The 26,787-nt window shown below is 38.5% G+C and overlaps 1 pseudogene; it reads right to left on the bottom strand.

The window, feature by feature from the left end:
• Window positions 1-6: 6 nt before the first annotated feature.
• Window positions 7-17,382, bottom strand: LOC100714738 (olfactory receptor 52A5-like; annotated as a pseudogene).
• Between the last annotated feature and the right edge of the window lie 9,405 nt (window positions 17,383-26,787).

Genomic DNA, 26,787 nt, shown 5'->3' with positions numbered 1-26,787 from the left:
GAGTATTCAACCACAGCCCAATTCCACTGTCACACACCAGAGAGGAGTTTTGATAAATCCAAAACCTGCAGCATGAAAAGAACGGGATAAAATGATAACTGTTAAGAAGTAGGGAGAAGCTTTGCAAGTGGGAATGGTGACAATTTAGGGAGAAAAGAGGACAGGAAGGAAAAAAAATTAAAGAAAAGAGTTGTTTTAAAAAATGGAAAAGAGATTTGTACATAGGAAGGGACAGAAGAGTTGGTGGTATCAAGGGTAAGGGAAGGAGAGACAAAGAATTAAAACATCATGGGGGTCTGCGGTTTTAGCTCAGCGGCATAAGTGCCTGCCTTGCAAGCAGGCAGTCATGAGTCCAATCTCCAGTACTGATAAAAAAAAAAAAAAAAAAAAAAAAAAAGAATTAAAACGTCCTATGTAGACATACAAACTTCCAACGGTAAATGTAATCTTCACAAACTAAAAACACAATATGAAAAAAAGAAAAAAAAATCTTTGGTGTTTTCCTTTAGATTCTTAATCCATATCAACATTTCTGCTTTCTTCAGTATTTATTTCATGGCTGGTAGTTGTCAGTTATCCATCTATACCAACCAGGACCTGCACTCCTGCCTCCCATATGCAAATTCATTCAACATCCCCTCTAAAGACAGATGACCATTCAAAGATTACCAGCACCAGCAGAGGGACACACACACACACACACACACACACACACACACACACACACATTCTAGATTAAACTTTAATTTTTAATTTTACTATAAATGTTCCTACCCACAGGTACTGCATTGATATTGGCCCTTTTTAATGGCTCCTCTAGCGATTTGAATTAGTTCACTTGTTGACCACAGCTTGATATTTTCTTTTAGGAATTAGAATACCACAAAAATCATATTTACAGAATTCAGGAAAAAGCAGACCACATGTCTCATTTTCATACTCATTTGCCTCCTATTGTATAATTTATGTCACAGGCATGGATTTTTTCTGACAATCAACTCTATTATAACTTTGCTTTAATACTGTAATTTCAAAAGCTAATTAAAATTTAAGATAGACTTTGCTGATGTAATAAATTTAAAAAGAGAATCTTTAAACAAAATATATAATTTAAAGAACATTGAAGCAACTCTAGTGGTTTTATAAATTAAGAAATGTCCTCCTGTTACATTCCATATCTGAAGACCTGTTTAGAGAATAGCTCTGTCCACCAAAAGAAAAAAGGAAATCAAAATGATAGACACATGGAAATACAGAATAGGAAAGTATAAATAAAGAAAAAACAATACAAAAATGAGAGTCAGAATTAGCCTATCAGCATCTAACACTGATACTGCATGATCTGTATAGAGATCAAACATGAAAAAGTTTTACCCCACTCATTCCATGGTGAAGAGAACATCTCTGAAGCAAGAAAGTTGAGCAGTTCCTTAACATTCAGCTTATGCAGCATTTGCCAAGCATGCATGCTCACTTCAATGTTTACAGGATAATTTACAACCCATGGAAGTCACTCCAACAAGTAAATAAACTGGCGTGTTTCTGTGCTGTGAATACTTCGTAAGCCTTTTTCACGCTGTCATGAAATCTACCTACCTGTTGTATGACCTGATGCACACACAGCCCTGCTAGCTCCCTCAGTCAAAACTCAGTGCTCTGATGCTAAGATTACATACCTCATTCCTTTATTTTTACTTCTTATAACTTTCAGCATTTTAATTTCTAGTTCTTTTCCATGTTTTTAATGCTTATGTTCAATTTTCTCAAATGTCATCATAACTTGAAAATTTATCTCTTCCCTTCTCTCTGCTTAGATCTTGCCCTTTCTCTAATCCTGGGATCTTTGTCTCTCACTGGCAAGTAGGGGGGGATATTTAACTCCAAGGATGTTACCTTACCGGAAGGCTCCGCTTTGATTCAAGTCTAGCTATTTTAGAGCTTAATAGAGGCTTTAAGAAGAGGATTGGCCATCAAATTTCTTGTTAGCATTCTTTTTTATGCTGCAATTATATCCACTTAATTATATAGTATTATGGTTTCAATGTTTAGTAACTTTTTTTTAAATCAGAAATCAAATTCAGGACTTTAAGCTTTCCAAGCAGGCACTGTGCCACTGAGCTATACCCTAGCCATCAGTAGCTCTTTAACTGTACACAAATGATATTTTAGTCTACAGTAAAGTTGCCTTCTTGATGAGTTGAACATAGTAACAATTTGAAAGACTCATGCTGAAAATTAAAGTATTTTACAGTGAACAAGTTAGTGAAACTAGCATATTTAACACATCAATTTTTTTGTGATACAACATTTTAAAATGTCAATTAAAAGTAAAAGAAAGCAGAAAAGTTATGAACTATAAGAAAAGCACTTAAAATAATCATTATATGTACGGTGTGAAAATGATGGTGATTGGTGATGATGATGATGGTGAGCGTGGCAGCTAACAATGACAATGAAGATTGCCTCAGTTTTTAATATGAGTGAAAGGGCAGCAGAAATGCCCAGGATCTGGGGAGAAAGGCAGAAAAACAAGAGGAGTGGGTGATTCACAGAAGTGTACCTAAGTTGTTGTGTGACAAGAATAGCCATTTCCTTCTCAGTTTCATTCAGTGAAATCACAGCAGAGACAAGAGACATGAATTGGTTAGGAATCCTTTCCTTTCCTCCGGGATTACTCTGGTAATTGTGATAGTCCCACCTCTGTGCTTCCTATTCTACTCAGTAGAATTCTGAAAGAAGTAAGTTCAGGATAGAGAGTGCACTTTTCCATAAACAGTCAGATCCTTGCAACTTCAGGGAGCTAGGAATCTGACCTGCCACATTAGTTTTTTGATCTCCCTGTGTGTATATATATATATATATATATATATATATATATATATATAGAGAGAGAGAGAGAGAGAGAGAGAGAGAGAGAAGAGAGAGAGACAGAGAGAGAGAGAGAGAATGAGAAAGAGACAGAGAGACTGAGAAGGAAGCACATATATATAATCTAATCATGAATTACTAATCTTCTTTATTCTAAGATGAAAAGAGAGTAGAAGCAATGATCAGAACTCACAATAATTAATATATTAGTGTTTTTATCTTCACAGTAGTTGCTCCAATTACAAAATATAGGCATGAAAAAAGTGATCCAATGATAAAAAACAAACCATTTTGTTGAACTAATAGATATTAGTAGTATAATTATCTATCTTATATATTGTTCTATAAATATTACAGTGTAAAAATGCTAGATGTGACTATTCAACTCTTATTTCTCCCAATAATATCATATCAAATATATCTACCTTCATATATCTACCTTATCTCTTCCAGCATGCTCTAGAACAGGATGAGGTTTTTGCACAATTTGTGCATAAACTAGAAAGTCTACTTGGCATTCAAAGTGAGGTTGAGATTTCTGGACAGTCATATTAAAAGCACAAATACTTGGAATTGGAAAGGGTTTTGTTTTTTGTTGAAATTCAAATCTCATTTTGAAACTACTGCTTTTGTGAGACTGAAAATGGTCCTCTATTTTATGTAACACATTGTGGATAAAGATCACTTGCCCTAGAGTCAACCACTTTTCAAGTCCTGTGTGAGAAGTCTAACTCGAGATTGGAATTTACAAGATTGAAGGTTAACAACGAAGATATTTGGATGAAAATTATGTCTTGAATTTAGATGAGTGCCGCTCCTTTCCAGAGCTAGTCTTTGGGTTGTTTTTACATTTGTTAGTGGCTGCCTTCCTGTCTTTTGCTTCTTGTGTTTTCTTATGTCTTCCCTCATAAGTGTTCCCCCAAGTCTTACATACATGATAGAATGGTTCCTCTTGTCATTAATGAATGTTCTAGTCCTCAATACAGGCAGAATGAGTTAATATATCTTCCTTGAGTCCTTAGAGATATAATTCCCTCAGATAAATGCAAGACACTGACTGTAACCCTGTCCCTGTCAAATTTTCAGTAACAGCCTTTCCCAAGGTCCTCTGTCCCCCAAGTCAAGACTGTAGTGCCACATTACACTTAGGAATATACAGGAAGGAATGCTTTGGGAATTGTCAAATATTTATTGCCTCCTGCCCTGAATGGACGAAGTCATGCAATATGAGATGAGGTATTGGTTTGTATCCACATTATCTGAGGGCAGCATAAAACTTTTAATGTGGTGGAGCCTATGAATGAGGGTCTTGTTAAGAACTTTAACTTTGAAGGAGCATATATACTATAAACAAAGAGAAGTTTTACTTAATAATACTTCAAAAAAAAATTACTTACCTTTCCTCCAATTCATAAAATTCACAATAACATCAAAGTTAGCACATGAATCTTTTGATTCCTTCATGTGGCATTTTTCTCACTGTCATACAGATCTCAAAAAAGTAAATTAAGTAAAGATAATCCAATTAAACATGGAAGATTTTTCAATGAATTAAATCCATATAAATTTTTCTGTAATATTTACCTCTAAACCCCTGTTGAATAGTTATGTCATACAAGAGGTCAGTATGTGGAATACCAATTCATAAAAATCCTTTAAGCAGTTTGATAGTTTAAACTATAATATCACCTCCATTTAGCACAGAGACCAGTTATTCAAAATGTCAGGTGTCTGAGTTTACAAATCTTCAAGTGTGATTGTGTTTAATGCTTTCTACCAGTAAGTAGCTACATAGATAATTAGTTACCTGAAAAGAGAGAAAAAATTCCTGTAAAAACTGTGTTATCTTCAAAAATAATCTGGAAAGAGGAATGACAATTCCTTATCATAAGTAAAATTTTCAAATCTCAATCTTTCTGCTTTGCTTTCTAAAAATAGCACAAAAATGATTTCATCATGTTTCTGCCCTGACTTTGAATACATTGTGAATTTCTTTGAATTTTAATTATTCTAATCAAAATTCAAATGACATTAACATCATCTAAATTTGCTATGATCAAGACCCCAAATTTCCTGGAATGTTGTTAGTAGTCCACGCTGGTGTGCATTTTTACACATCAGGTGTGTATATTTGCGAGCTGTCCAGTAGCAGGTGATATACAGCAATTGCACTTTTCTCTGCTCCCCACATCATCCTAAGGTTACAAATTCAATCCTGAATGTCGCAAAGGATGAAGAGAAGGTGATGGCCAAATGTCTACACTTTAGCATTGTATGAAGAACATGACCTAGGCCACAAGGAATGACACAGTACAACCTGAAAACCAGGATGATATCAGGGATAAAAAAGTGTGCTTGAGTTTATTTTGTGTCTACCCTGCTTTGTGTCTGAATGCAATGGATTGTGTCAACATTCATTCTGGCTTTCTGGGTTAACTTGGTCAGTAGAAGATACTGAGAGAAAATAAGAATCCAGAGGATCCTGTGTTTGGAGTGCTTATTCCTTAACTCCAATCCAATCCCTCACTTTCTGTCTTCCTGGTAGCTTTAAATCTAGGGAGAGAGGAGAAGGCATCAGGTACTTTTCTCTAGGCATTACTGTTTTGGAGTCCTGATAAGAGTTTCCATTGACACTTTAATAGTAGTATGACAGTTAAGCTTTCACCTGAACACTGCACATATATATTGTCTTTATTCCTAAATCTTACTGATTCCAATGACCTTTTTAACTATTTCTTCAAATGTACATTTGTGGATGGCATTATGTTTTGTATTGCTTTTGGTCTTCATTTCATTTACTTCTGCATTGATCTTTATTATGTATTTCCTTTCGGTAAATTGGAATTTCATTTTTTTTTTATTCTTTGTGATGCACTGAGAGGTTGCTTATTAGAGGTGTACCTTTATGTCGGCAATGATTGGCATAAACTTTCCTCTTTGTACTGCTTTTGCAGTATGACCAGGTTTTCGTTCATTGTGCTTTCATTATCACTTGTTTAAAGCATTTTTTTAGTTTTCTTCTTAATTTCTTCTTTAATTCATAGGTTTTTCACAAGTAATTTACTTCATATTTATGTACTTGGATAGTTTTCATATTTTGGTTATTGATTTTTTTGTTTCACTGAATTATGGTCAGAAAAAAAAGTAGTATAATTTCAATTTTTTTATACTGGTGAGGATTTGATTGCAACCTTCCAGTGGTCCCTGCTGAGACCATTCATGCTGCTGTCTGGAAGAATGTGCATTCTGCAGCTGCTAGATGGTAGATCTGAAATAGGATATGTTAGTCAAATTGGAGCTTAATTCTGTTGTTTTAGATTTTCTGTCAGATGATGTTTATCTCTGAGGGCTGTTAAAGTCTGCAACTCTTGCTCTTGGAGTTTATATCTCCCTTTAGGTCAATCAGTAGTGCCCTTTAGGTATTTAGGGTATGTAGCTTTACAGTCATTTCTTTATGTAATTGAATCACCTATCATACATGTGGGCCTCCTTTGTCACTTTCATTCTGTTTTTGCTTTAAACTCAAGTTTTTTTTTTTTTTTTTCTGATCAAAATAGGACTGATACCCTTTCCTTTGGATTCCATTTGCAAGTAATGCCTAATTCAATTTTTTCCCTTCAGTCTATGTCTGTCATGAAAAGTAAAGTAAGTTTCTTGTAAGAAATGCTATGTTAGGTCTTGGGAATTTTATCATTCACTTACTGTTTCTTAATTGAAACATTTAATCCACTTATATTCAACACATCTCTTTTTGGTAAGGTCTTACTACCATCACTTGGATACTTACTTTTTAATATTATCACGATGGCTTTATTTCTCTTCTCAGACTTTCTAATAAAATGTATAACTTTAAGTTCCATGTATTATCTTCTTCCTTAAGATTTTTGTTTGGTGTGTTATGGAATTTTGACTCTGGTTACCATGAAGCTTTCAAGCAATTTTTGATTATAGCAATCTATTTAAAATGAGAGCAATTTAGGATTGATCATAAAGACACAAAAAGGAACAAATAATTGAAGAAAAACAAAATATTAATAAATGTCTTCCACTCGCCTTCCATTTCTCCACATAGTTGAAATCATGGTGTCCCAATATACAATGTTTTTAATAATATATTTATTTAGCCAGCATTATTTTTCTCATATTTTATGTTCATACTGAAAAATAGCTAGTTCATATCCCATGTTAACTTAAAAGCATTCCAAGTCTATGTGTTTATACTTTCCATTGAATTGTATTCCAGGTGGTAGTTTCATTTTACTAATGAAGCTCTCTTTCTTTTGAATACCTGTTAGCATTTCTGTAAGGTAGGCTTCATAGAGTTATATTTGCTCGGGTTTACTGGACACAGGATTCATTATTGGTAGGGTTTTATTTGGAAATGATGTTTCTTTGTATTTTGTCCTCAGTGATATGAGAATGTCATCCAGAAATATTTTATGGCCTATAAAGTTCCTAGTGAGAACAGTGTTTTCAGAAAACTTATGATACAGTTAGGCATTACTGGTTTCTTATTTTTCTTTTGTAACCCTGAGAATTATCTCTTGATCCCTAAATGTGGTGAATGTGTTTATACGTCTTGAAGTAGATTACACCCATTTTGAGTTTACCTGGGCTTTGATGGACTGTGCCTGGTTATTTTGTGTTTCTCTAAGCTTGGGCAATTTTCTTTCATCACTTTTTTAAAAATAAGCTTTCTACTCCTTTGAAATTTTAAGTCCCTCTTGAATTTAATTATGTAAATAATTTCTCGTGTAATGATTTCTTCAAATTCCTTTAAGATTTCTCCTTTCTTAATCATCCTTTAATCATTCTCCATTCTTAATCATTCTAATAGTTCTTTCATCTTTTTCTCTAGTCTGTTAATATCTACCTTTATTCACAAATTTAATTTTTCTAAGTGCAATTTTCACTTCACAATTGGCATTTGATTTCTCAAATTGCTTCTAAATGTCTATTAATTTTCAATTCTCCGTATTTTCTTAATGCTTATTGCCAGTCTGTAAATTGTTATTTGACTTCTCAGAGAGTTTGAATTCTCTATCTGAGAGTCACCCTAAGATCAGATTTTGTCACTTCATTACGTTCTTTAAGTGAGGTTGTAGTTTCCTGCATGTTCATGATGCTTGTTAGCATCCAATATCATTCATTAATTGAAAGAATATAGTTCTATTCCGATGGTCACAGCCTGTGAATATTTGCACTATGGTACCACAAGAGGACATCAGAATACAGATTTACATTGAATTCTATGTTGCTATGTTTCTCAACACTACAGGGTTACCTAACTCCAGAGTTTCTGAAATCTTCGGTGAGTTGTTGCAAATGACCTGGACCTGTTTACAGAAGTGTACTGTGCTTCATACTGATGTATGCCAAAGCTCCATGCTCAAGTGTATTGCCCTGTGGTTAAGTACCACAAGATTTTGCTCTTAGGTCTTGTTATAGAAGACTTGCTTGCAATGGATTGTCAACTACTCCCTTTTTCTTACCCTAAGGAGAAATTGCACTTTTTGAGCACTCAGTGGGTATAGGAATGAAACAGATTGGTCAGTTCCATGTATTCTACAGTGAGTATTTGATTGTGTCATGGAGGGTTCTCACATCTTAGCATACAGCCCACTAAAAACAGTACAGATTTTTTCAAGAGTATAGTAGCCTTTGTTTAAAGGTCTGATAATTTGGTTATAATACAATAAAAATATTTTTCTTTAAAAATTTATAAATTTTATATTTCAAACAGCTAACAGTATATTCAATATGTATTACTTTGTAAAGGATTGATCCTTATTTATAAATAAAATTTGTATGTTATTACATCTCAGAAAAATGCAATATTATAATCCAAAAGAGTTACTGCTATAATGTACCAAATGACTAAAATCACATGACATCGTAACACTCAGTATATAAATTAAGAAGCAACACATTATTCCTATGTTATGATGTTGATTTCAGTTGAAAAATGCTTTTCCTAAATGTTTTAAATCATCAGTTAATGTCTTAGAATATGTTTGTCTTAGTTACTTCCTCATTGCTTGGAAAGAATACCAGGCATACACAAATTGAAGCAGGAACAATTTATTTTATATCACCGTTTACAGATGTTTCCTTCCACTTTACCCTGGCTCCAGATAGTGTGAGATACCATGGGTTGAGTGTCAGAAGACTTGGGAGAGGAGAAGCAGTGTTTGACAGGCAGGTTGAAGCAGCCAGCACTGATCTTGCATGCTTTCTCTTTCCATTTTATTCTATCCGAGCTACAATTCTGTTGAATGGCCCCACCCATACTCAGGGTGAGCCTTCACATTATCCCCACACAAACAGTGGTCAAGCAATTAGTGAAGTTAGTTATCATACCCTCTCAATACACATACACACATCCTAGATTCTACTACCTCCTAACAGCCCCAGCTGTGACTACATGAGTCTTCTGGAGGAAATCTATAGAAAAGCCATGGCAATGGTAGTATCCTATTAACTGGAAATTCTGATTGTTTAGTGCATGATGATACACATATTACCATAATAATATTCATAACTGACTTTTCACAATGCACATCAAATAGAATAGCCATATTGGATTTTTGAAACATATTGGATTTTTGTTTTTCCTTATTATTCAGAAATAATAATGAATATAATGCCACTATAAAAAATAACTTAGATAAAATTAAGCAAAAGATGTACAAAATACGTATTGTTTGACTCCACTTACATTAAGTTAAATAATAAGCAAAAATACAAAATGTAAGAATGCATGGCTAAGCTATAAAATATGTTTTATAAAAGGGGAAGAATAAAATAATTATATCACATGTTATCATGAAATTTAGGTTAAGGGAGTGTGGTATATTCATGAGTAAATGTTTCCAGGTCTTTAGATGGTGATTTAAGATTTGTTTCTCTATCTGGAAGCCGCATTTATCATTGCTTGCTTTACAATAATTCAGGGATTTTTTTTTTGTTTTTTTCAATGATTAATTATACACCAAACAACACAAAAATTTACTTGCAATATTGATTTTTTTATCATCACCCAACTCAAAGATACAAAGGTAACTACTATTCAGAAGCAAATTAAGGATATAACCTCTCGTAGGTTATCTTCTGGACTTTCTGTTCATACTAATTAACCTGTATCCTATCTATCCTTCATACCACAAAAGAGTGGTCAGCTAAGTGTGCCATGTAATGTTTTTTTTTAATAGAGTTTTGAATGGCCTTATTGTAATGCTACAGCTTCATAATGATATAAATAATTATTTATTTTTTTAATCTCTTATGCCAATTTAAAGTGAATTTCTTATTGTCTTGTCTTGAACTCGTGCATTGTTTACACAATTTTGTTAAGTTTGCCTTTGTTCTGTCCTGTTTTTGTTGGATTTTATGCTGTCAGATGGTAACTCTTTTGAGTATAATAGGATATATTATGGTAATCATGGTTTCCTATGTATTTCTTGAAGACTTACAATGCTTTCATTCATTGTTTGATTGTTTTGTTAGATTTTATTGTGTGTGATGGCAGGATATATGCTAAAAGGTTAGTATCTGAAGTATGTAAGAAATTCACACAACTCAGTTGGAAATAAGACCATTTATATTGTAAATCTTGATCTGTTACAACATAGAGAAATCTTGAACATTCATGTTAATGAACTAAACCACACCTTAAAGGATAAAAATTCCACGGTTCTACTTTTAAGTTATAACTGGGATAACTAAATCATTATGAGAGAAAATAGAAATAAAGAAGTTTAGAAAAGGTGAAAATAGTGAATTATGTTTTAATGCTTACTGTTTCTGTTTCAGGTAATGAAAAATGCATTCACTGAATTTTACACTTAAAGATGAAAAAAGTGACATGTTTTGTGTATGCTTAGAATAATATTATTTTTGAAAAACTGGGGAACATAACAAAAATCAATATTTAATTCTCTAACAATGAAAAAACTTAAATATATGAAAACAATTTCATTTAAAATGGCACTAAACTTTCATAGTATAAATGTAAATAAGAGCAGATATTTTAAACCAAAACTTCCAAAAAACTATAGTAATTTAATATAATGACCATTATTAAACATATTTAAAAGATCTACAAAAAGTGGAAAGCATCCATAGTTATGGAAGAGAATTATGATTAAGACGGCAATGTATTCTATATTGATACACAATTTCAACGCATTCCTACTGAAATTTTAATGCTACCGTCTTGCAAAAATATGCAATCACAATTCTTGTGACAGTGCAAATGGTACATAACCAGACTAACATTCTGGGAACCATAAAAACAAAATTGAAAGACGCGTCTCCATTTTAAAGCTTACTAATCAATGATATATTATGATGCTGGCATAAGAACGGTTATACAGCTCACTGGAAACTAACTGAGAGTTCGGGGTGTCAGAAGCTCTGAGGACGCAAAGAAATTTAGGTGGAAAGAAGACCTTTTTAAAGAAATGACAGTAACCTAAGTAGACATCCATTCTCGGAGAATAAGAATTGCAATATTAACTGTCACCATGGACACAAATACAAACAAACTCAAACTGGAGCACATTATATACTTAAATGTAAAAGGTAAGTTTGTGCCACTCAGTAGGAATAAATCTGTGTGATGCTGTAGTAGATGAAGATGATAGATACAATAGAGCATAAACAATACTATAAAATACTGAAAATGAGATACATGTAAATGTAAACTTTTGGAAATTACTCATCATCCCTGCATGACGACAACACAGAAAAAATTAGATATTTGAAGATTATTTGTCAATATAGTAAAGCCTATATGTGACAAACCCACAAATGATATCATCAGGAATAAAGTTGAATGTGTTTCCTCCAAAATCAGGAATGAAGAATAAATGTCCATTCTACCATTTCTATGCAATACAGCATTTGAAACTTTAGATAGAACCACTAGAAAATACAAACAAATAAAAGGGACACAAAGAAGAGACTAAGAATTACAATTATTTTTATAGGGAAATAATATCTTATAATTAGAAAAACTAACAATTCCACCAAAAGACTTTTAGGGTTGATAAAAAATTCAACAAAGTAGCAAAATACATATTAACCACCAAGACATTCAATTGCTGTCCTTCTTATTAATAATGACCTAGCCTAGGAAGAAATCAGGACAACAATTCTAGTCATGATAGTTTAAAAACCATCAAAGATCTACCTAACAAAATAGATGAAGCATCTCTCTAATGAAAATTTCAAAAAACTGAGGAAATACATCAAATAGATACTAGCTAATGGAAAAATCTCCTATATGACGTTGATAAGTAAGGAGAATGAATATGGTAAAATGCTTTCCAAGTCAAAGCAAGCAACATACTCAATACAGTCCTCATAAAAATACCACTGGAATTCTTTATAAAGCTGGAAAAACAACTTCTAACTGATCTGAAAACACAAGCAATCAAGAATAGACAAAACATTCCTAAGTAACGAGCAAATCTGAAAGGATCACTGTAACCAATTTGAAATTATACTGAAAGTCAAAGTATGGAGTCTGGCACCAAAATAGATATGTAGACCAATGGCATAAAATAGAAGACAAAGAAACAAACTCACAACTAAGATGACTTGATTCTGGGTGCCTGAGAGACCATGATATTAACTGAAGTAAGGCAGACATGCAAGCTGAAATGTCATATGGATTCTCTTATGTGAGAAACTAAATATATAAATAAAGAACAAAATAAAAGGTGACTTAGAAGGAAATCAAAGGATAAACTTTTCACACACACACGCACACACACAATGGAGAGAGTGGTGGAAGGGTATCAAAGGGAAGCGCATAAAAATTAAGATGTGTTATATACACATGCCACTCACTATGAAGCATGAAGCAACTATGCATTGCAAACATGTACTAATAAAAAATAATTATTTAAAAAGGAGAATGATGTGCTAGAGAGAAGAGCTTCTTCAACAAATGGTGCTGGAAAAACTGCGTACATACTAATGGAAGATAGAGACTAGATCTCAGTCTCTTACCTCATACAAAAAAAAAAAACTGAAAATAAATCAAATACCTTGGTACAAGATGGGAAATCTGAAACTTCTAAAAGAAAATGGGAAAGAATTGAAGGCATTTGCAAAGCTGAAAACGTCTTCAATCAGGCTGCCCTTAACACCAGAAATAACAGCAAAAACCAAAAAGTAGGAAAACATTAAACTAAAAATATTCCTACCCAGAAAGAGAAAATCAAGAATGAAGAGAAAACCTACAGAATGGGAGAAAATATTTTCCACTATTCTTTTGACAGAGAATTATATATAAAATGTATAATAAAAAGCTCAAATATTTTGCACTCAGAACTCAGGTAGCACAACTAACATTTAAAAAGTGAATTGAAAACATACTTCTCAAAAGAAGTACAAAAAGTCAGTAAGTATATTAAAATATTCAATAACGTTATCCATTAGGGAAATGCAAAACAAAGCTACAGCGTGTTTCTATTTTGTACTAGCGAGAATGACTACCATCAAGAATACATATAAATTAACTAACTGAATAAATAAATACTGGCAAAGATGTGCTCAAGAGAATATAAACTAGAACAGCAACTATAAAAACCCAAATATGTTCCTCAAAAACTAAAAATGGAACCAATTAAATTCAATTTTTGTATATAACCAAAGAAATTAAAATCATACCATAGGGATATTGCATGCCCATTTTTATGTGGGCAGAATATATAATAACCCAGACGTGGGACCGATCTATGAAATATACACACTAATAGATGGTTAGCTTTTTGAGAAATTTAGAAACATAACTTCAATGATATATAGACAAAGCAAGCCTCCTTTTATAGTCATTGATTTAGCAGATAGAATATAAGGAAGATACATGACTGCTTCTTCTGATTATTCCACAAAAGGTTTTTTTTTTTTCCTTCAGAAATTCACTGAGGAAAAAAAAAAGTAAACACTATATAAAATTTAATGAGCTGTGAAGCTCAAGGAGCCTGCAAGAAGTAACTAGTAGAAAATGTAAGGTTGATGAAACAGTATTTAATGATAGTTTGTGTCTCCATTTAATACCAGGAAGATAATCAGGTATGGGACACACAGTGAGTCAGAGAGAGACAGAGACTGAAAGAGAGAGAGACAGAGAGAGAGAGAAAAAGAGAGAGAGATTAACAAGGGAGATAGGGAGATAAAAGGGAGAAGCAAAAGGGCAGAAATTTAATCCTTATTTTATCACATTACATATGAATTTTAATAGTTAATGGGTCCTTAGAGAATTAAGAATTTATTGATAATCAAAATATAAACATTCTGCCATGCTTTTATGTGTCCTGTCGTAAAAATATAAGAATATCTTAAACTAGTATTAACTATAAAGAGCATAAATATTAGACTGATATTGTGTAAAATGGATCTGATCCCAAAGGAAAAAATATTAGTAAATGTAAAATAAAATTAAATAATATTTTAATGGAAAAAGTTATCTGCTTTGATTAAAATCACTAAAATTTCATATAAAAGTGATAGTTTTATTTGCAATTTTATTTATAGAATTTTACCTATTCTGTGGAATATATATATGCACACAAAGTAGTTAAGATAGACTTACAAGTAAATGCTAGTGGTTCATTGAAAAGAAAGGTTTGTGCCTATAGTATTTCCTCAGTTTTCCATGCCTATATCTTTTAATATGGGTAACTACTTTGAAGATAGCAATATGCAATGCAATAACCATTGAGACCCTCATACAATCAGATTTTGAAATTTTGTACTTTTTCTTTTTTTGGAACTGGGAATAGAACTGTACCATTTTGTTGCATTTTTTAAAATAAAAAAATAATAACCCCAAAATTATCATACTACCATTCTGCATAACTAGAATTGCAAGGTATGTTATTGAGGGACGCCTTTCTTTTGAACCCTTGTGAATGAAGACCTTGCTTACTCCCTCTCGGATCTGTTTGGTTTTCACTCCATAGACGATAGGGTTGAGCAAGGGTGGAACTAGGAGGTAAAGGTTGGACAGGAGAATGTGCACATAAGGAGCAACACTGAAGCCAAATCTGTGTATGAAGGATGTGAAAAATGGGAGGATGTAGAACTGAAGAAAGACGTGGGCTGTGCATGTGTTCAGTGTTTTAAAGCACTCCTTCTTCTGGGGCAATTTAAAGACCGCCTGAAAGACAAAGGCATAGGACAAGAAAATGAAGCAGCACAGTTTGTAATAGCCGGATCTTGGAAACAACCCAAGTGTTCATCAACTGAGGAATGGATAAAAATTGTGGTACTTTTATACAATGGAGTATATAAACTATAAAGTACATCAACTATAAAGAAGGATCACATTGAGATATTTATAAATAAATGAATGCAGCTTGAGACCATACTCATAAGTGAAATAAATCAAACTTACATGTGTGAATACCGAATAGTTTCCCCATTTTAAGAAACGATTCAAATATATAAAAGTATATGGTAATGATGATTCCCCATTATGTGGCTTTGAAACCTTATAAAGTTTTCACTCACTAATTGGAATGGCTTTATTCTGAGCTGTTTGATATTATTGCCTGTGATGATATGAACAGCTATTTTGAAGAAAACAAGACATCATAATAGCTAGTGCTGATTTAATATCATCTTATTTTGAAGTCCCTCCAAACTGTTGTTCTTCTGTCTCCATGGTTTTCTCAGGTTGTATCTTACTGGATTTTATTATATGTGATAATTCAAACAAAAATTTTTATCGGCAAAGAGAAAATATAGAAACCATTGTTCTTTTTTCCATTGGTTGGTACTAAATACCCAATAATACTTTCATCCTCTTGAATGGTTTCACACTGCCTTGATATGTTTGAAGCCATAGTATATGAAGTTATATTCAAATATTTCAAGGAAAAAGACACTATGGTAACTACTATTAAGTCGAGTTATCTTGTGGTGAAGCACTAGGTTGCTGAAATTGTTAGGCTTTGACCTGTATTGTTATGTTGTTATATCCTGTTTTATCTCAATCTCTCTCTTTTTTAAAAAAATATTTATTTTTTAAATTATTTTTTTAATTAAGGGAAAAATAAAAAAACAGAATATATTATAATAACGTTTTGATTTCCTTTTAACTTTATTTGAAGCCCTGTATTGCTCTCATCATCTTGTTTTGACTGATTTTACTCTGTTCTGTTCTGTTTGATAGTATCAAGTTTGAGGGTATAGGCAACTACTTTGAAGGCAATAAGATTCACTATGACACTCATTCTGGTTGGACTATTATCTTCTTTTGAAGTCCTGTAATGTTTCCAATGTTTAGAATTTATTTTTCTTGTTCTGCACTGTTTTGTTCAATTTTATTGTACCGAATGATATAGGCAATTCTTTTTAAGGTAGCAAGAGGCATTATGGTAATCATTGTTGATTACCTTGTATTATGTTTTTACATCATGTGCTGTGTCCATCCTTTGTTTTGACTGACTGCTTTGTTTTGTCATATTTGATTTTATTCTCTTCCAATAAAAAAGTAATAAAAACAATGGGAGTAATAAAACCCAAAATGTGTAAATGTTGTTGTAAAAAAGAGAGGGAAAAAAAGTGCTCTAAAGGATACAACTGCAAGTACGATTAAGTGTGTTAAGATAGATGACCATATTATTAAGTTTTTGTTGGATCATTGAACACAACTCTTTGCAGTCTCACTGTTTGAATGTCCACTTTGTATGCTTTAATCCTGTAACTTGAACAACTATTTCTAAGATGACAATATGTAAACTATTAACTAGTGATTTCATACTGGTTTTTTTTGTTTGTTTTTGAAATTCTGTATTACTTGTACCCTTATATTTTTTTCCTTATATAAAAAAATTAAAAATAAAAAAATAAAATAAAATGATGATTACATCAAATCCAAAGAATGAGAAGCCCACAAAGAGTCCACAGGCTTTATTGGCTCTGATGTGTTCGGCAGCCAGCTTCACCACAGCCATGTGCTTGCAGTAGGAATGAGCTATGAGTGTGTTCTGGAAATGCTTCAGGCACAGTTTAATTAGAAGTGGACACATGATGATGATAACAGATGTCCTGATGGTCACTGCGATGATGATGCTGATTAGCACCTTCCTAGTGAAAATAGCAGAATGCCTCAAGGGCTCACCGATAGCAACATATTGATCAAAGGCCATGGCCAGGAGAATGCCAGACTCCATGCACTGGAAAGTGTGAGTAAAATACATCTGGATAAGGCAGGAGTCCAAGTGAATCTCCCTTAATTGAATCCAGAAGATGGCCAGCATTTTGGGTGTAATGTATATGCTCAGGACCAGGTCATTACCTGCCAATATAGCAAAGAAGACGTACATGGGCTCGTGGAGACTCAGAGTGGATGATGGGGATGAGGAACCCATTTCTCCTCAGGAGAAAAGAGATGAAGAACGGGATCCCAATCCAGTGATGCACTGTTTCAAGGCCTGGAATTCCAATAAGTGTGAAGATGTATGGCTTGAAGCAGGTGCCATTGGCAAATGACATGATGGGGACACGAGGCAGAATCCCCCAAACTTCGGGTCTAATAAGAAACAATAAAGTTTATTGATACCCTTAGTAATGCAGTGTAATCCTAGAAAATGCCATAATTTGTATCATTTCTCTAAGTCCTAAACTAGATTTTAGTCTGATTTTATGAAGGAAAAATGACTTTTTTATATGTCAAGAATTTTGAAAAGTAAATAACACTCTTTTTTTTTGTTGTTGTTTTTGGTTCTTTTCCTTTTTATCGGTACCGGGGATCGAACCCAGGACTGCCTGCTTGCAAGGCAGGCGCTTATGCCGCTGAGCTAAATCCTCAGCCTCCATAAATAACACTCTTAAGTAAAACTTTTCATATTTCTTAAATAAGTGGTAAATACATAGGCAAAATAAAAGTTCACCAATTTTGCCCTCAAATTATGTTCCAATTTATTTTTAGTACATTATAAATTACGTATTGGTTTGAAATCTAGCTTTTCCTACTAAAAATATAAATGTTTCTTGTCGGTGTCGCTCCCGGCCGGTAGGAAGAACACACGACAAATTCTGACGGTGAGCAACCTTGTCTTTATTTGTCTCCGCGTGGGCCGCGCGAGGCCTCTGCTCTGCCACCAGTCCTTTCTCACCGGTGGACTTCCTCTATCTCCTCTTGCAGGGAGGGTCACATATCTATAAATATGGACTCATCATCCAATAGGGCAACAGCAAGCAATGCAAGCTGATTGGTCATCGTCATTGGTTGCTAGGTAGACCAATCTATTGTGCGGGCTGTTTAAGTCGCCAGGGCAATCAGGGGGCAAAAAGCAGGCGCCATCTTGGCTCACTCGATGGGAGGGGTAATTTAGCTCAGGCTTTGCCTTTTCCTACAGGCCGCATGACCGCCGCGCATGGTGAACTAGTGCTGGCTCCCAACATCTCCCCCTATTTTATTTATTTTGAATGAATGTACGCATCGCAGCCCGCCCTGGATTGAGTGCAGAGGCTTATGCCCTGTGTTGAGGCCCACTGTAGGCCCTTGGCTTGGAACTCTGGTCGGCCGTCCCTGGGTCTGCCAAGGCCTTGAGACCCTCGTCCTTTTTCCAGGGCCAGGAGTGAACTGGACGGAACCTGGATGCACATAGGCATGCACTCATGCCCCTCCGTGCGATCCCCTCGGAGAGACATCTAGATCTGGGCAGATTCTAGTAATCCAGCGGCTTTCGTGCAGTATGGGGTAGGGCCTGGCTTAGGTCGAGTCGTGCTGGGGAGGCATGCTCTTACCCGTCATTGACTCACCTACCCTGCTGTGTGGTGTCAATAGGGAAGGAGTGCGGAAGACCCGCCACATCTAGACCCGGTCGTAGGCCAGTCGAGCGAGCCATGCGTAAGCCTGGGGGTCATTGTGCCCATCACGGGCTGCTGCCAGGGCCGCATGGGCAACCAGGCGTACTTGACGCCGGGCCACCGCAAGGCGCCCATTAATAAATGATGTAACCCATCGGAGCAAGAATGGCCCTACAAGCAAAAGCAGAAGCAAGGAGCACAGGGGACCTAACAATGGTAAAACATAGGGGAGCAAGCCATTCCAGGCTCCCCAAAAGGGATTATCCTGTAACTCTTTTCTTCTTTTTTCCAGGTCTTCCTGTAACTTCTTTAATTGGTCTCGAACGATTCCGGACTTGTTGGCATAAAAGCAGCATCTTTCCTGTAAGGCAATACAGATACCTCCCCTCTCTACAGTGAGTAGATCTAGGCCCCTTCTATTCTGCAGAACAACCTCTGCAAGGGAATCAATTTGATCTTGTATCTCCTGAAGGGTTCTCTCAACTATAGACATATCTTCTATCAATTGCTTGGATAACTGAGTATATTTGGTTAATGAAACTCCTAGGCCCGCAGTCCCGGCGGCCAGGGCTCCAGTTATCCCTAGACCAGCCAAGAGAGGTAAAATCAATACATCTCTCTTATGTCTTTTTATAAAGGTGTCCACAGCTGGGATGGGCATGGGTTGGTCCCCAGGGACAATACCAATGTCAGGCAACAAGTAAGCTAGGCCACATAGGCCGGTCCAATTACTGGGCAGATAAGTATAAGCATGACCATTGCCGCAAGCAAATACTTTGCCAAAGGGGGCACATAGCGGCGAGCTACTACTTACATTGGTTATGGACTCACACGAGGCGACTGCCAGCGCTCCAACAACAATATCATAACTATTATTTTGTGGGTACTTTTGGAAACAGGATGCATTAAACTGTCCCATAAATTGGACTTGAAATGGAGGCCCATGTGAGCAATTATAGGGTGTGCTATAATTGTAAGGTTCACTTTCATAGTCTCTAAACGGCATGGCCAGTGGCCATGATTCTCCCATCATCATACACAGCCAACAATCGGAGGCCAGCCCTGGGTCAGTAAGATTGAGTGCTTTGTGGGTAGCCTCTAATATGGATTCAGTAGCGGGGTCAAGGTTAACGCCTCGGGATTTAGGGCGTAGGAGTGGATGGTAATTGACTTCAGGGAACGGATTTAATTGTTCCCATCGCTCGATAACCTGTTCCTGCTGGTACTGGTCTTGGACCCCTCCACCGTCAGAGATGTGAACGGGGGCGGTCATAGACCAACAGACTGTTTCTCCAACCTCTCCATTACAACCTGACTGCATGAATGGGGAACCGCCTACAGCAGCGGGAATATGGTTAGGGGCAACAGGGCTTTTAGTTGTAGTTAGCGTTGCCATCCAATAGGTTGTACTGTTGAGTTTGCATTGTTTTGTTTCTGTATAGCATGTAACATGTATGGATTCCTCAAACTTAGTGCAGGGACATGTGGCGAGATTACCAGGCCCTGAGGGACTCACCTTAGGCTTAAGTATGCACTGATAGAATGGTTGACTGAATCCTCCTGCAGTGGAGCTGTACACAACTGAGTAAGCTGTTTTATCCCCACAATCGGTCCCTAGTCCTTTTTTGGCGATAGGTGGTATACTGCTTACCGTGCCACCTCCGCAATCGCACGGACTGCCAAGAAGGCTCGTGCGAAGATCTGTTCCAGAAGCGGGGCCCCCCAGCCCCGCATGTACCATACTTATCCTGAGGAGGGCTAGGACAATGCCCCCAACGAAAAAAGCAGCCTTTTTCGGGTTCATCTGGCTATCAGGCCTGCTGCTGGTCTCCGGCAGGACAGGATTAGCCTTCAGTCGAAGGGCTTGTTGCACGTGTCAGTCTTTCTGGGACCCACAATGGTTCTCGTCCCGGTTCCTGCGGGAAAACACAAACCGCACCTCGGTTCCAGCTGACTACCGGATCCGGGCCCATTCATTGTCCTGTCAGGACATCTTTCCATTTTACCCATCCCTTATTGCTAGGAGATGGATTACAATGCTCCATAGCCGGGGGGTGGTTGTTATTGTTCAGGTTTAAAAAATTGTATGTGAATAGTGCCATGGATAGCCGTGCCTTTGGGGGCAGGCCCTGGCCTACTCCCCCTTTTTGTTTACATAAGATTTTTTTGAGGCTTTTGTGAGCTCTTTCAATAATTTCTTGGCCTTGAGGATTATATGGGATACCATGTTTTAAGTGTACTTCCATAGTCTTACAGAACTCCTTGAAGGCTTTTTTTGTATAGGCTGGTCCGTTGTCTGTCGTTAATATTTTGGGCTTGCCCCACGCGGCCCAAGCCGCTAAGCAATGATTGATCACATTAGATACCTTTTTACCTGTCTCTGCAGTTGTGAATATAATATGAGAACAGGTGTCCGTGGAGACATGGACATACTTAAGAGATCCAAATTTTGTTATGTGTGTGACATCCATTTGCCAAATATCGCCAGGGATCAACCCTCTGGGGTTAACCCCCATTGATGTGGCAGGCGTGTGTGTGGCGCATGAGCCGCACAGTCGCACGATGTCCCGCGCGTCAGCCCTGGAGATGCGGTACTGGTTGGCTAGCGTCCTGGCATTGACATGGAATTTGTCATGGAACTGACGGGCTTGCTCTATTGGAGATAACATATTGAAAATCCATAACAGGCGAGTGGCCGTGTCAGCAGCCGCATTGTCCTGTACCATGGGCCCTGGTAGGTGTGTATGTGCTCTTATGTGAGTGATATATATTTTGTTGTGTCTATTTATGAGCAATGTCTGGATAGACAAGAACAAGTTAGTTACTTTAGAAGTTGGTTTAATTGGGCCTGCAGTCTCAAGGACCTGCATGGCATTGACAACATATTTCGAATCAGAAACAATATTAAGGGCCCCTGGGAACTTCTCGAGGACGGTTTGTACAATTAGTAACTCCACCACCTGTGGTTGATCTGGCTCAAACTGTATGCTAACTGGAGGCATGCCCGAGACCACATAGGCCCCATCCCGGTTTTTGACCCATCAGTATAGACTGTTGTTGCAGGAGTAAGGGGTGCAGGGGCGGTGATTTTTGGAAATATCACCGGATGTTGAGTAATAAACTGTAGTATAGGGTCCTTAGGAAACGGATTGTCTATCTCCCCAAGAAATACACATCTCAGGATGGCCCAAGTATCTATGCAAGCAGTCAGAATTTTTATTTGAGAAGCGGTATAAGGCACCCGAATAGCGTGAGGCATGGAGCCAAAGTGTTGGATGGCTCTACTATGTGCCTCCAGAGCCAGAGAAGCAACTGCTTCCGGGTAATGTTCAATAATCTTGGCAGGTGAAACCTTAGGGTGCACCCACAGAAGTGGTCCTTTCTGCCAAATCACTGCCGTGGGCTGGGAACTGGTCTGCAACAAGCAGACCTCAAAAGGCTGTTCTGGGTCAATTCTCTGTAATGTAGCTTTGCTTAGGGCCTCTTCTATCTTATTTAGAGCAACTCTGGCCTCTGGGGTGAACTCTCTAGGGGAGGCAATATCCGGATCCCCTCTTAGGAGATCAAACAGGGGCTTTAAGTCCGAATTAGGGACGTGCAAGTAAGGTCTGATCCAATTTATATCTCCCAGTAACTTTTGTATGTCATTTAGGGTTGTAAGATTATCTGTTCTGATGGTTACCTTCTGTGGAGAAATCGATGTAGGGGAGACTTTGGTACCCAAGTAAGTCACTATGTCTCCTCCTTGAATCTTGTCAGGGGCAATATGTAGATTAGCTTTTTTCAGGGCCTCGACCAGTTGGCCTAGCATATCCTCTAACATATTAATGTCCTTTGCACTGATAAGCAGATCGTCCATGTAATGAACGCACCTAACTTTGGGGAAGGCTTTGCGTGTAGGGATCAGCAAGGAATCCAAATAAAACTGACACATAGAGGGGCTATTAGTCATACCCTGTGGTAGAACCACCCATTCATATCGAAGATCAGGGCTTTCTTGATTAACAGTAGGTAAGGTAAAAGCGAACCGGTGGGTATCTTCAGGGTGTAAGGGAATAGAGAAAAAGCAATCCTTGAGGTCTATGACATAAATTGGCCAATGTCTTGGGATCGCTGAGAGTGCTGGTAGTCCTCTTTGGACTGCCCCTAGAGGTTGCATCTGTGCATTGACCGCCCTCAAATCATGGAGTAGTCTCCACTTACCTGATTTCTTTTTAATAACAAAAACAGGGGTATTCCAAGGGGAGGTTGATGGCTTTATGTGTCCTGCCTGAAGTTGGGTTTTGACTATCTTGGTTAACGCTAAAAGCTTTTCCTTGGGTAGGGGCCACTGAGGTACCCAAACTGGATTCAGGGACTTCCAAGTGATCTTAATTGGAGTAGGTAGGAGAACTTCCTCAGCAGCCCCTAGGAAAAACCCAGCCCGTGTCTGTCTTTCCTTTTCTCTACAGGTACGGGAGATGTCCGGCCCTGCAGGGCAGAGCCCAGGCCCTTGCCGGGGACATATCCCTGATTTTTAAGTATACCCTTAGCTTGAGGAGAGCAGGTGGATGTAAGAGTGACATCCATCTGAGTGAGGATGTCTCTTCCCCACAAAGATACCGGCAGCTGTATAACAAAAGGTTGAAAATGTCCTTGGTGACCCTCCTCATCACACCAAGGCAGGGTCACGGCACTAACCTGGGGGACAGCCACCATCCCCAACCCTTGGAGTGTGTTGTCAGCTGTATTGGTGGGCCAGCTAGAAGGCCAGTCCCTCTTGGAGACAATGGAGCGGTCTGCCCCTGTATCCAAGAGTCCTGTTATATTTTTACCATTAACCCTGAGCGAGAGCATGGGTCTTTTATCAAGAGTCATATGAAGTCCTTCAAAAATTTCTCCAGAGGAGCCAAAACCCTGATCCCCTCTAACCCGTTGTCTAGACTGGAATCTCTCATGGAGACTGGGGAGCAATAAAAGTTGTGCTATCTTATCCCCCTCATTAATCACCATGGTTCCTACATGAGTTTGGACCATAATCTTAATGTTTCCTGTGTAGTCTGAGTCTATGACCCCAGGGAGCACGGTAAGGCCCCAGAGGGCTGTGGAGGACCGTCCAATCACTAAACCAACTGATTTTTCAGGTAGCGGTCCCTTGAAGGTGGTCTCGACCACCTGAACGCCCATGTCGGGCGTTAATAGGAGTCTGGAGGCGACACAGAGGTCCACGCCTGCTGACCCAGGGGTAGCCCTTGTGGGGGGTTGCCAATTTGTGTTGTCCTGTCTAGGGGGCGGGGGCCCGTCCGTAAGGAGGGCCCCCTCTGGCCATTTTTTGGCTCCTGAATTTCCCTGCCACTAATGCGGTTTCCCTGGGCATCAAAAACTGATCTGCAATCTTTCGCTTTGTGTGTTCCCTTTTTACATCGTTCGCGCACACCTATTGGCCCTTTCCATTGGCGGACAGTCTCTCCTAATATGCCCTGGTTCCCCGCAGCCAAAACATCTTTTGGGCTTACGATCTCGCTTAGGTCCAGAAGCACCCTTAGTTTGTGCCGTCGCGGCAACAAAGGCCGCCGCAAGCTTTGCTGCAGTCATCTGCCCTCCAATCTCCCTACAAATCCTAATCCAAGCATTGAGATCCTTGTTTTTATGCGGGGCAAGAGCCGCTTTGCACTCCGCCGTGCATTGTTCAAAAATGAGTTGTTTGATCAGGGGCTTCGCCACTTCTTGGTCTGAAAAAACTTTATCGGCCGCATCCTGCATCCTAGCCATGAAATCAACAAATGGCTCTGTGGCACCCTGTACTATCTTTGAAAGGCATAGTGAGGCTGCCCCCGCACTGTTCACCTGTTTTCATGCGCGGAGCCCAATATTAGAGATCTGGTCATACACCTCATTGGGGAACTGAGTTTGGTCATCCCTATATTGACCTGAGCCCTGGAGCATGTCTTCATTCCACCTTGCATGCCCCCTGTTAACATTTTTTTCTGCTTGCTCGATGGCAAACTCGGCATACCAGGCTCGCCAATCAAGATAACTACCCGAAGGAAGGCATGTCTTGGCCAGCTGCATCCAATCACCCGGTGTAAGAGGCTGAGAGGCAAGATTCTCTAGCATAGCTATGGTATAAGGAGCTGTGGGCCTGAAGGTCGTGACAGCGCTTTTTAATTCTCTAATCTGTTTTATTTCAAACGGTTCCCAAACATTGCACCCTTGGCCTGGGGCCATTTGTACAGGATATACTCCATAAGGACCGTAATCTATTCCTTGCATCGGTGGATCCCCTCCGAACCATCGTTCACCCCTCCATAGCTGCCCATGAAATTACCATCCGCCCTGCGGCGCGACGTCATAGGATGGCGGTCGCGACAGAGTGGAACGGGGCGTCACTTCCTGTGCCGGCTGAGAGAAGGGGGGGTCCCCTGTAGCGGCCTCTCGGCGGGGAACCGCTTCTGGAAATGAACTCCAGGGCGGAGCGGATGGCTCTCTATCTCCTCCCCGCCAGGGGGCGCTCGGGGGTCCTTTCTCCTCTCTTTGCTTTTCTCGGGCGGCGCACGCACACAATTCACGGCGCAACTCGGCATAGGGGTTTCGGGCCTCTCGGCTTCCTGCCCCACCTTCTAGTTCCTCCTCGCTATCTGAGTCGGAGGACTCCAGAGCTTGGGTGTTCTCTATCTTTCCCTGGATCTTCTCCCCCTGGATAGACCCCTCCCGAGAGCATTCCGATTTTGCCTGCTCAAAAGCCTTGCGTGCGTCCATGATTTCCGCGTCTCTAACTGCCGACGGGAACCCCTTCCCCTCCCCTTCAAGGCACGCATGTATCATTTCCCACAGGGGGCGAATAGCCGGCGAAATATCGCCTCCCAATTCCGCCGAGGCGAGGTCCCCGCCTAACTTCTCCCATGACGGCAGGTTTAAATGCCCTGTGGGTAAAAACCAGGGAGCCACCCTATCTACCTCCGCTATGAATAGTTCCAGTGTTTTTTGACCTACCCTGAGGTCTCTAGATTTTAAAAGCTTTTTAAGGGCCTTTACCAAGGGCCGTGCCTCCGTGCTCGGTAAATTACCCATCCTCAACCTCCGAGGGCTGTTACTCACCGCGTGTGACTTAGAGAACCCGTCACCTACGCGTGAGCCTGAGGGGAGTCTAAAAGCCCTGTAGGTGCGCGCCACCCAGAGCCCAGGTTTATCCCCTACTCACCTGTCCGACAGCACCACGCTGGAGCATTGCACACCACCGAGAGGAGTGATCAGATCCCCGTACGGGCCACCAGATGTTGGTGTCGCTCCCGGCCGGCAGGAAGAACACACGACAAATTCTGACGGTGAGCAACCTTGTCTTTATTTGTCTCCGCGTGGGCCGCGCGAGGCCTCTGCTCTGCCACCAGTCCTTTCTCACCGGTGGACTTCCTCTATCTCCTCTTGCAGGGAGGGTCACATATCTATAAATATGGACTCATCATCCAATAGGGCAACAGCAAGCAATGCAAGCTGATTGGTCATCGTCATTGGTTGCTAGGTAGACCAATCTATTGTGCGGGCTGTTTAAGTCGCCAGGGCAATCAGGGGGCAAGAAGCAGGCGCCATCTTGGCTCACTCGATGGGAGGGGTAATTTAGCTCAGGCTTTGCCTTTTCCTACAGGCCGCATGACCGCCGCGCATGGTGAACTAGTGCTGGCTCCCAACAGTTTCTATTCCAAATATATACATGTAAATAATAATATTCTACTACAATATAAAATAAAATCACCCAATTATATTTTTCTCCTGTTCAAAATCATACTTCTTCTAAGAAATTATATTTTAAATGTAAATTATCATTCATCTTGATATCTCTGTATTTTTCTTCCCCAGTTATTTGTATTAACCTTATGATTATGCCAATTACAACTTATGATTATTCTGAAGAACAAAGAGTTCTGTAGACGTTACACTAAATAATCAGTCTGTAGTTTTAAAACATTTTTTGATGTGTGCATGACCTTTATAGTTTGGAGTTCAACAGATACAACCAAATAAATCATTATCTATATTACTATTTTTATTTCTTATCAGAAAAATTCTTTTTGAAATGCAATTAAATAAACAAAAGCATTTCCAAGTTGA

The sequence above is a fragment of the Cavia porcellus genome, unplaced genomic scaffold, assembly GCF_034190915.1.
Source record: "Cavia porcellus strain 051 isolate PalLab524CR breed Dunkin Hartley unplaced genomic scaffold, mCavPor4.1 scaffold_9, whole genome shotgun sequence".
NCBI lineage: Eukaryota > Metazoa > Chordata > Mammalia > Rodentia > Caviidae > Cavia > Cavia porcellus.
This window is presented reverse-complemented; position numbering and strand designations above follow the sequence as displayed.